This window comes from Pan troglodytes, chromosome 10 (assembly GCF_028858775.2).
Source record: "Pan troglodytes isolate AG18354 chromosome 10, NHGRI_mPanTro3-v2.0_pri, whole genome shotgun sequence".
Classification (NCBI taxonomy): Eukaryota; Metazoa; Chordata; class Mammalia; order Primates; family Hominidae; genus Pan; species Pan troglodytes.
Genome location: NC_072408.2, coordinates 57,792,194 through 57,803,062, shown reverse-complemented (window position 1 = coordinate 57,803,062; position 10,869 = coordinate 57,792,194).

The following is a 10,869-nucleotide window of genomic DNA, read 5'->3' as shown; positions in this document are numbered from 1 at the left end:
AAGGACAAGCGATTGAAAAAGGAAATAAAACAAAAACAATGCTGTCAGGGGCAGTGGCTCATGCCTGTCATCCCCACACTTTGGGAACCTGAAGGCTCGTGAATCCCTTGATCCCAGGCAATCCAGAACAGCCTTGGCAACATGGTGAAACCTCCTCTCTACAAAAATATAAACATTAGTTGGTTTCATAATCTGGACTCAAAATTATAAATAAATAGATTAAAATTTAAAATAAAAAAATCTTAAATGCTGTATTCTGTTATTTTTGCTTCCTACCCTGAGAAAAACATAATATAGCTGTTGTCTGTCTGTCTGTCCATCTGTTTGTGACAGGGTCTCACTCTGACTGTCATCCAGGCTGCAGGGCAGTGACACCATTATGGGTGACTGCAGCATCAACCTCTCCAGGGTTAGGTGATTCTCCCACTTTGGCCTCCCAAGTAGCCAGGACCACAGGCATGTACTTCAGGTTTTGGCTGTGTTGTCCAAGACTTGACTCGAGTTCCTAGGTTCAAGCATTCCTACTGCCTCAGTCTCCCAAAGTGTTGGGGTTGTAGACGTGAGCCACTGCACCCAGGCTGACTTAATATATCTGGTCTCACTGTATCTTGAACACATGCCCGTGAAGAACTCAAGTCAAGGGAGTGTCAACCAGAGACTTTCAGCATTCTCTCCCGAAAGGGTGGGGGTGGTTGGTGGCCGACTGTGCCGCACTCCTGTGGTTTTACATGGCCACTTGTAGAGGATAGATTTCAAATGTTTCTGTAGAGGCACAAGCCACAGTCATTCGGGGCATCCGAGCAAGGGATGGGGTTTCTGACAGTGTCTTACAGGCCAGGATCTGCCAAGGCCTATGTCCCATGGTGGGGTTGATGCAATCCAGGGTAGAGGGAGCCATTGGTCCTCAGTGAGTTCTAGTCCTAGGCCCCACTGTACAGACCAAGTCAGAAGGAACAGTCCCTCATCCTACATGCCACATCCCTCCACTGAAGTTGAGAGCAGACCCATTTTCCAAACATGAGGTGACTCGTGGTTTGAAATGGATGACAAGGGGCCGGACATTCCTAAATTGGCAGGATAAAGGTCATTCTGTGGCATAGAATGAGGTGTGGTTTGAATCTAGAATCTCCAGTTAAAACCAGTGAAGGTGGCTGGGTGCAGTGGCTCATGTCTGTCATCCCAGTACCTTGGGAGGCTGAGGCAGGCAGATAACGAGGTCATGATTGTGAGACCAGCCTGGCCAACATGGTGAAACCCCATCTCTACTAAAAATACAAAAATTAACTGGGTGTGGTGGTGTGTGCCTGTAATCTTAGCTACTCAGGAGGCTGGGCAGGAGAATTGCTTGAACCCAAAAGGCGGAGCCACTGTAAATCCAGCCTGGTGGACAGAGTGAGACTTCATCTCAGAAACAAACAAACAGGCAAAGCCAATGAAGGTGTTTAACTCAAAGTGTCACACTCAGGTCTCCTGACAGGATACATCCAGCACCCGGGGAAATGTCAGGGGGTGGGGTGGAAATTATTTTGTGGCCTCAAGGGAGGGTTTGAGAGGTAGTCCCACACAAGTGGCGGCCTAAGAAATTCCCTCCGCTCAAGAAGCCATATTCATTTCTAGCCTGTAGCCACCCATGCTGGAGAATCAGGCTCTCTACAGAACCCCTTGTGAAATGGGCTCTCGCTCCATTCAATAAAAATGGGAGAATCTGTTTCCCAGCAAGCAGCCACAGGTTAAAGATGATGCCAAGATCAAACAAACGTCCCATCTATGTGCTCCGGACACTCGCATAAGGAGAGCGTAAGGTTCTACTCACACCGTGTGGTTTTGTAACCTCCAACGTGTGTGCTGGTGTGGGACGCTGTAGACAGAGGAGGGGAAAGAGTGGCAGTGTCCGGGTGGTGCCAGAGACATGGGACGTGGTTGGATTGGTCAGAGTCTAGGGAACTCATCACCTGTCAGGACGTCTCCCCTCCTGCTCTTCTGTCTGCCCTACTCTCCACATCTTCACAGTGCAGTGGAGACCATGTGGGTGGAGGTTGCTGTCGTGCTGGACTTAAGCAGAGGAAGGTAGCCCTCCCAAATATCTCCCTGGAGTGGGTGGCTTGGGCAGGCTCACAAGAATGCTGATGGTGATGGTGAGAGGCCAAGGTGGAGGCCAAGGGCCAATGTAGAGTTATGCATTTGACCTCGTTGGGAGTGGTCAGCTTTGTGGAGTCCCATGCATCCTTCCAGAGGGAGCTAGCAAGCATGGTCTCGAGGATCACAGCTCCCCAGCAGAGACACTTGTGTTCACACAGAATCCTGGCAAGGCAAGTTCTCAGCAGGCTTAGGCCTCCTAGCCAAAAAGCTGAAACCACTTCTGGGAGGTTTTTCAAAGAGCCAGTGGTTCAACAAGGGGCCATGAGTAGTTTTGGAAATGGAGAAAAGTGTTTGGTGATACATATTTAAGACAGAACAGACAGGGCTCAGTCATGGGTTGTTTAGGACATGGGGTGATACAGATTGAGAAAACCCTCCTAGCATCCTAGGTGAACAGAGGTATGATTTATCAAGACAGTAATTCTGGGTCACAGCTGAAGCGAGGGAGAATCAAACTCAGATTTTAGGGTTGGATCTTTATTAATATGTAATATCTATGAGGTATCCAAGCCCAGAAATCAACTCACCAGTTCTGTACAGGATTCTGTATGGAGATCAAATCTGGGATTTCTAAAGTTAAGAATTCACCTTTGGTAATAGATTAGATTAGATCTACCTGAGCCTATTTTAGAAAAAAAGACAGGGAGGGACAGAATAAGACAGAGAGAGAAAGATACAGAGAGAGAGACAGAGAGAGAGAGAGAGAGAATAAGAGGGAGACAAAGGCAGAGAGAGATGACATAAAAAAAGAAAGAGAAAAAGAGAGAGACACAGAGAAAGAGAGAGGCAGATGGACAGAGAAAGAGACTGACAGAGAGAGACAGAGACAAAGAGAGACAGAGAGAGAGACACACAGAGATAAAGAAAGAGAGAGAGAATGACAGAAGACAGAGAGAGACACAGACTAAGAAACAGAGACAGGAAGAGAGAGAAACAGGCAGACAGACATAGACAGAGAGAGAGAGAGAAGGACAGAGAGAGAGGGACAAGGAAAGGGACAGAGTGAGAGAGACAGAGACAGAGAGAGAGAGACAGAGAGATGGAGAGAGGAAGAGGAAGGGGGTACTCAAGAAATAATTACACATATTTTATAAAGCTTTGATGCCATAAATGGTGGCCGGAGTATGCTTCGAAAACAACAACGTCAAAAACAATAGCGGCAGCAGCAGCACTCACTTACGAATTTCTAGAAAATAAGATGTTATGAACTACAGTTTACATTAACTGGCTCTGACTACACATTCAGAGATTCGCAAAAGCGCTAGTTAACAACAGAAGAAAACAGCAGCTAACATGTCCTGGGGAAAATATACGGTCTTCCTAAAAATTGGTGAATTCTACTTCACCTGAAAAGAAATAAATAAGAAAAAGGAAAGACACAAACAAAACAAAATAAACAAGCAAAGAAACATGGGCCAATGCATCGTCTCTGGAAATCTTAAATGAGCAAAACGCGTTTTAGAAAGTGTTTCTATTTTGGGCAAATACTAATAAGGCCCAGGGTAGAGCTGTGACACCCTTTCCATTTTGAAAATATGCTAGCCTGAGGGAGGAGAAAATAAAACATCTTGACAAGTTGTTTGAGACCCAGCCAGGATGAAGCTTTCCTAGGTAGGGAGGCCTGAGGAGGGAAGGGGGAAAAACCCACAACTGCAGTCCGGCCCGCCAGCCGGCTTGCCCAGGCGGGTCAAGGGCTATGCCATCTGCCCAAGCTGCCTCTGGGGAAGTGGAACCGTGCCGCCCCCATCTTCAAAAACGGTGGCCAATGAGTGATGCCTGACGACCACCAATGCAAATGTCAGCCTGGCCAGAATGAGATCGCCGGTGAGGGGTAGGGGAAGGGGAGAGAAGACGGAGACAAGCAAGAGTGGTTCTGGAACGTTTCCAAGCAGGATGCTGGGAGGCGGGGGGTTGGGGGAAACCCACCTAACTAACACTAAATTAAGGTAAAGGGGCATGGGGGGCCGGGGGAGACTTAAAGTGACTCCACATAAAGCTAAAGTGGAAGAGCCTATGCGCATTAAGGAAACCAACACACGAAGAAAAATAAAGTGCTGGTAAAAGAACAATAGGGGCCCCGCCAAGGCTGAGGTTCCCTAAGCAACGAGGGAGAGAGGGAGGGGCCTCCAGAAGGGAGGGAGAGAAACCAGTTGCCCCAGGCTTTGTAAAGTCGGCCAGACTTCCCTTCGTGCCACTTCGACTTTCAATAACAGTGGCCGCTAGGTGACGCCGGAAGACAACCGATGCTTGCAAGTGTGTGCACGGAAAAGAAGCGAACAAAGGATCTCTCTGGGTCCCGGTGGAGGTTGGGGAGGGGGGCGGCAGAGGCACACCCACTCCCTGACCTCTTGCCCATCCCTCTCAGTCCAGGTCGTTTCTGGGCCCAGGGAGTCCTCCCAGCCGATGCCCACGACTAGTCGACCAGAGCCTTCAGGGGACACAGCCTACCTTTCTGCTCATGGGATCGTCTGGAACTTCCTTCCCGCCAGAGAGAAAAGAGGACCACCAGAGCACGGGCGTGCGGACTGAGACTAGGTCCCGAGGTGGGACCTATCTAAGGCAGAAGACCAGTCCATAGCGTTTCAGAGTATACTCCAGACCCACGACCTCAGAGTGGCAATACCTGTCACAAAGGGAGGAATTCCATGAAATCCACGCTCCCGGACACAGCGTGGATTTCACAGAGAGGACAGCTGGCACCACACTCCCTCCTGTTCTGGGGCCAGTTTTCACTGACGTAGTACCCGTTTCTCAGTCGTGTTCCCCAAAGTCCACCCTGTGGTGAATCAGTCAGGAATCTAGTTCGGTGAATCCCAAAACATCCACATCCGACCTCTAAGATCGGAGTCCGCACACTACACATCGCTCCACACAGTGTCTCGCCACAATAACATCACTGCCGTCCTAGCCTGGTAGCGACACTGTGGCATTTATTAGAAATCACTCTACGGAGTTTCGCTCTTGTTGCCCAGGCTGGAGTGTAGTGGCACTATCTCGGCTCACTGAAACCTCTGTCCCTCAGGTTCAAGCGAATTTTCTGCCTCAGTCTCCCAAGTACCTGGAATTACAAGCATGTGCCACCACGAACAGTTAATTTTGTATTTTTAGTAGAGACAGGGTTACTCCATGTGAGTCTGACTGGTCTTAAACTCCTGACCTCAGGTGACCCACCCACCTCGGCCTCCCAAAGTACTGGGATTACAGGCATCAGCCACTGCACCCCACCATGTGTATAGAATTTTATGCCACAATAATGAGCTTTCTTCCTCGGCACCTTCACAATTGGTTTCACTAGGTAAAATTTTCTTTAACCGTTTATTTTTAAGTGGAGGAGTTTGTCAGGGAAATATGAGAAGTATAGATGCCACAAGTGACGGGGGGAAAGTCTGAAAATGCCCCTTTCATCCAAATTGAGACCTGGCCTCGACCTCCCCAAATCATACACCGAGTGGGGAAGCCCAGCAAGGCCCGTCTGTCTAGATTCCTCTCGTCCTCTCTAAGCACGGTGCTCCTTCCTTTCATAGAAGGGGCAGGGCCCTCCCCGGAACGGGGGTCTCAGGACCTACGGTCAAACCAGACACACCCTATGGAACCCAAGCATATACACAGACAATTTCCCTGTCATCTCAGGGCCTTCGTTCTGCAGACTCCTGTGAAGACAGGTCCCAGAAACATGTCTGCCTATTCTTTTATTCATCTGCCTCTGACGAGTTGAGGTTTCAGGTGAAACTTCAGAGGGCCAAAGGCAAAGTGCTCCCTCTGCCCCCACGTGACCTTTTTGTGAGCAGGGAAAATGACGGTCTCCCCAGGCCAAGGTCACCAGATACCCCGATCCGTTTTTCCCCTCCCAGTGGGATTCCGTACATCCGTCTTGGGGCGACACACAGTCTGCTAGCCACCGACAACAGGCGTGGCGATCACACTGTCTAAAAGCGAAGAAGATAGAAAACAAAACTAACTTACTTAACTGAGTAACTAACGGGGAGAGGGGACTCAGGAAGTCGACCTATAGCAAAAATTACACATCATTCAGAGCATAAGGGCCGCAGTGAAAGGCGGCAGAACACGCGCTTTTAAAGGCTAAAATCTGGGCGGCTCACGCCTGTCATGCCAGCAATTTGGGAGGCCCAGGAGAGTGGATCACTTCAAGTGAGGAGTTTGAGACCACCCTGGCCAACATGGCAAAACCCCGTCTCTACTAAAAATACAACAATTAGCGGGGAGTGGCTGTGTGCGCCTGTAATCCCAGCTACTGAAGGCTGAAGCAGGAGAATCGCTGGAATCCGGAAGGCAGAGGTTGCAGTGAGACGAGACAGCGCCACTGCACCCCAGCCTGGGCAGCAGAGCAAGACACTCAGTCTCCAAAAAAAAAAAAAAAGACTGAAATACTCCCCCGCCTTCCTTCCCTTTTCCCCTTCAGAAACTACAGTGGTTTGCAGTTTCTGATCCCTTAAGAGGCAGAAAATATTCCATGGGGCTAACTGTGGCTTTCTTCCATTGCCGCTGAAAGTCCCCCACAAGGCCGGATAAACCCTGACTCAGGTCAAGGAGGTGGTGTTTGGTTTTATTTCTCTCTCTCTCTCTCTCTCTCAACTTTTATTTCTTGTTCAAGCATACATGTGCAAGATTGTTATATAGGTAACTTCTGACTGGGGGTTCAGTGTGCGGATTATTTCATCAACCGGGTACTCAGCGCAATACCTGACAGTTTTCGTGTTTTTATCTGAAACTGTCTCTCCTCCCACTCCTCCTCCCTCAAGTAGAGCCCCGTGTCTGTCGTCCCCCTTTCTCCCCAAGTGTTCTCATTATTTAGTTCCCACTTATAGATGAGAACACTAGGTATTAATTATTTTTGGTTTCATCTTCGGTGATGGTGATAAAAGAGGCATGACACTAAATCGACCCTTAGGACACTCCCCTCCGTCCTCACCCCACACCCCCTCCCCACACACACCCTCACCCCTGTACCCCCTACTCAAGCTCAAAAAAGGAAGAAAGAAAGTAAAGGTCAGCCTCCAAAGCGGTGGAGGCGGGGAATCTCAAAGGGTGAGCAAGCGGTGGGGGGCGGGGTATGTCCTGGCCAAACTAGCAAAGGTGGGGGACTGACTTTCTAGCCCCACCCCACCCCCCAGTCGCCAGCAGCCAGGCTTCTGGTGGGGTGGTGCCTGCAAAAGCTTCTGAATGGAGAGAGGCCTGAGGCTATGGAAGTCACCAGCTCTGACTCCAGGAAGGGAACAAAGCTTTGTGCATTTTAATGGGGATTTGGAACGCGGTGCTGTAGCTTCCAAAGTGATGCGCCTCGCCTGGCACAGAGCAAGACTCGTTCTAAAAAAAAAAAAAAAAAAAAAAAGGAAAAAAAAATAGTAGACTAGTTGTGGTTGTGAATCATTCCCCTGAGGCCAGGCGAAGTGGCTCACGCTCATCATTCCAGCACCTTGAGACGCTGAATCAGGAGGATTGCAATGAAGTGATGAGACTCTAAAAAATTTAAAAGTGATCTGGGCACAGAGGCACGTGCCTGTGTTATGCCCAGACCGTTTGTTCCCCAAAGAAGACCACCAGAGTCCAGAGTCAAAGCCAAGTGGCAAGGATCTTTACTACAAGTTCGAACCTGGTCCCTCCATTTCACCGCATACAAGAGGGCCCTGAACAATGTGAGTGTTTGCTTTTTTATAGCCTGAAAGTTACAGGGCAACAAAGGAATTCTTTTGGTTCCCGCTCTTTCAGTAAAACTTTGAACGGCTGTCCCCTCATCTGTCCCCTTATCGGAGACTTTCCTGGTGGTGTTTGTACTGGGCTTGTTTTGAGCCCGGGGGAAGTTTAAGAGATATATGGTGATATGTGGTGGGATGGGAGGATGGGATGTGTTTGTACTGGGCTTGTTTGTTTTGAGCCCGGGGCTGAGGAATGTGCAGGGCTCTTTTCATTCCCCCCCTTTCTTTCCAGGTATTTTTTTTTAGAGCCAATCTTGGGTATGGTAAGCAGAAATAGTAGACTCAGCAGGGGTCCAAGGAAGGGGGCTAACAGAGAAAACATAGATGAGTTCCACCACTGGTCTGCAGCTGAAGCAAACTGCCGTGTTCTTACTTCTGTGCTTAACTTGCGTAACTGTTGGACTCTGTCTTCCACGAGTCCTGATTCATTTATGTAGAAACAACAGTCTTCCTTTAGAAACATACACGTTCCCCCTTTTTCAGCAGTGAGTAGGTCTAAGGCCCTCCGGTTCTGCAAGGTTACCTGTGCTAGGGACGTGAGCTGCTGCTGGAGGGAGGCAAGGGACTCAGCTGACTCCTCCATAGCAACGGCAAATTGTTGGTACAGCTTGTTACTTTCTATAAGGGTGTGACCTAGGGCTCCCCCAGCCAGTCCGGCCGCCATGAAGGATGCGGTGAGGGAGATTCCTGCAATGAGGGGGAGAAATATGGCTCGTGCAGGTCTCGGTCTAGGGTCTGGGTGAATAACAGCACTAGTCCAGTTACTGGTATACCCTAGGAACTCGCCGGCAGTAAGTAGAGTTAACAGGGGAACTAATGTGACAGGAAGACACAGTAGGTTGGTAACAGAGGGGCTTGATAGGTTTTTAGATAATGTTCCATTACACCAGAAGAATATGCCTGACGGAGCCCTTAAGGTGACGTTAGGGGGCGTTGCAGTGATGTTGCAGAGGCTGGAATTAGTTCCTGAGAAACAATAGGGAAACTTCTCTTGACTGGGGTTTAGGTATAGTGGCACGTTAGGGATAGGGGCATATGAGAGGTTTTGGTGGTTGTTAGCTTGGGCAGAGGTGGATGATCCCCATGGCAGGGGGACAGCGGTTAGCGGTGGACGCCCTAGAGTGGCACATAGAAAGCAGCCAGACAGGCTGTGAAGTCCTGTAAGGTTGGCAAGTTCTAATCCTTATTGCAATAATTTTAACCAGGAAAAAGGACGTAAATCTTGTGTCAGGCGGTTTTCTTGTTGCTGGATATTTCCATGGACCAGGGGCCGTACCTGCACTAGACCCCGCCACAGATAGAGGTGACTGCTAGGCCATGTGGAGGCGGAGGAGTAGTATACAGCCCCGTGTTGAGGCGTGGTCCAGCGGGAGTTCCAGGGGTCTCTAACTATCCATGTATATGAAAGGTCTCTATCTCGTCTGCGATGGAAGGGCCATCTGGGATCTATCTGTTCTTCTCCAGCCCACCATTGGTATTTATGGATATTACAATAGTTATAAGGGCAGCCGGCACTTTGGTGCCACCAATAGTGCTTACAATTGTATTCAGTCTGATCATACTCGAAGCATATTATTGGTGCCACTGGTTTGGCTACTGGGAAATTGGTAAAATTTAGTAAAATTGGGCTATTGCACCCTGAGGAGGGGCAATCTGCACTGGCCACTAATTTCCCGGGCTTATGAGGTTGCCCAGGGTGGGTTTGGTTTTCATAAAGCCAGAATCTCCAGACAAAGGGATTAGGAGCTGGCTTTATGTTTTCCCCAGCGGCCACTAGGGCGACTAATGTTAGAGTTAGACTACCTAACTGCATGTTTGCAGTGAGTTATGCTGCCGGTGCAGGGTGAGTTTTAAGGGGTTGTTCTTAGCTCTGTCCACAGTCCACGTGTCCGGTGCTTCAGCCGCCGCCGCCGTGATTGGCCCCAGAAGGTCGGAGGTTGGGTCCACTGGCTTGACGTGGGTGTAGTGGATCCACGACGCAATGCCTTCTACCTTCAGGGCGGTGGGTGTGGTCAGGAGTACTTGGAGTGGTCCTTTCCACCTGGGCTCTAGGGTCTCTTGTCGGTGTCGCTTAACCAGGACCCAGTCTCCCGGCTGGTATGGATGGGGTGTCGGTGGGGGACTGGTCTCATATAGCTCTCTCAGCTTGGGCCAGATTTCTTGGTGAATTTTCTGTAAGGCTTGTAAGGAAAATAAGAATTCAGAGACATTTTCTGTTTCAGACTTAAGCAGGTCATCTTTTAAGCTAGGAACCAGGGGTGGAGGTCTGCCATACATGATTTCGTAAGGGGTGAGGCCCAGTTTGTAAGGGGTATTATGGGCCCGGAACAGAGCATAGGGGAGAAGGACTACCCAATTAGCGCCAGTCTCTATAGTCAATTTAGTTAAGGCCTCTTTTAAGGTCCGATTCATCCTTTCTACCTGTCCTGAACTCTGGGGCCTGTAAGCGCAATGTAGTTTCCAATTTGCCCCAAGGATGGAAGCCAAGTCCTGACTTACCTTAGCGACGAAAGCGGGCCCATTATCTGACCCTATCTGGATGGGGAAGCCATACCTGGGGAGGATATCTTCCAGAATTTTCTTTGCTACGACCTGAGCAGTTTCTCTTTTGGTTGGGAATGCTTCAGTCCACCCTGAAAAAGTATCTACAAAGACAAGTAAGTACCGGTACCCGTACTTTCCTGGCTTTATTTCAGTAAAATCTACTTCCCAGTAGATACCGGGCCTGGTTCCCCTGAGCCTTGTTCCTGCTGCAGCTTGAGATTGGGGGTATGCGTTGTTAAGCTGGCAGACTTTGCAACTTGTCACGATACTGCTGGCCGTCTCAGCTATATGTCTGATTTTGAGCTTGGAGCGTCTGATCAGGTCTATCATCCGCCGGGCCCCCAGGTGGGTGGTTCGGTGGATGTGTTCTAACACCTGTTGTCCTAATTTTTCTGGTAGGATGGTTTGGTCATTAGTATCAGTCCACCACCCATTCTGGATTTGTTTCAGGGGAAGTTTGTCAATCCACTGG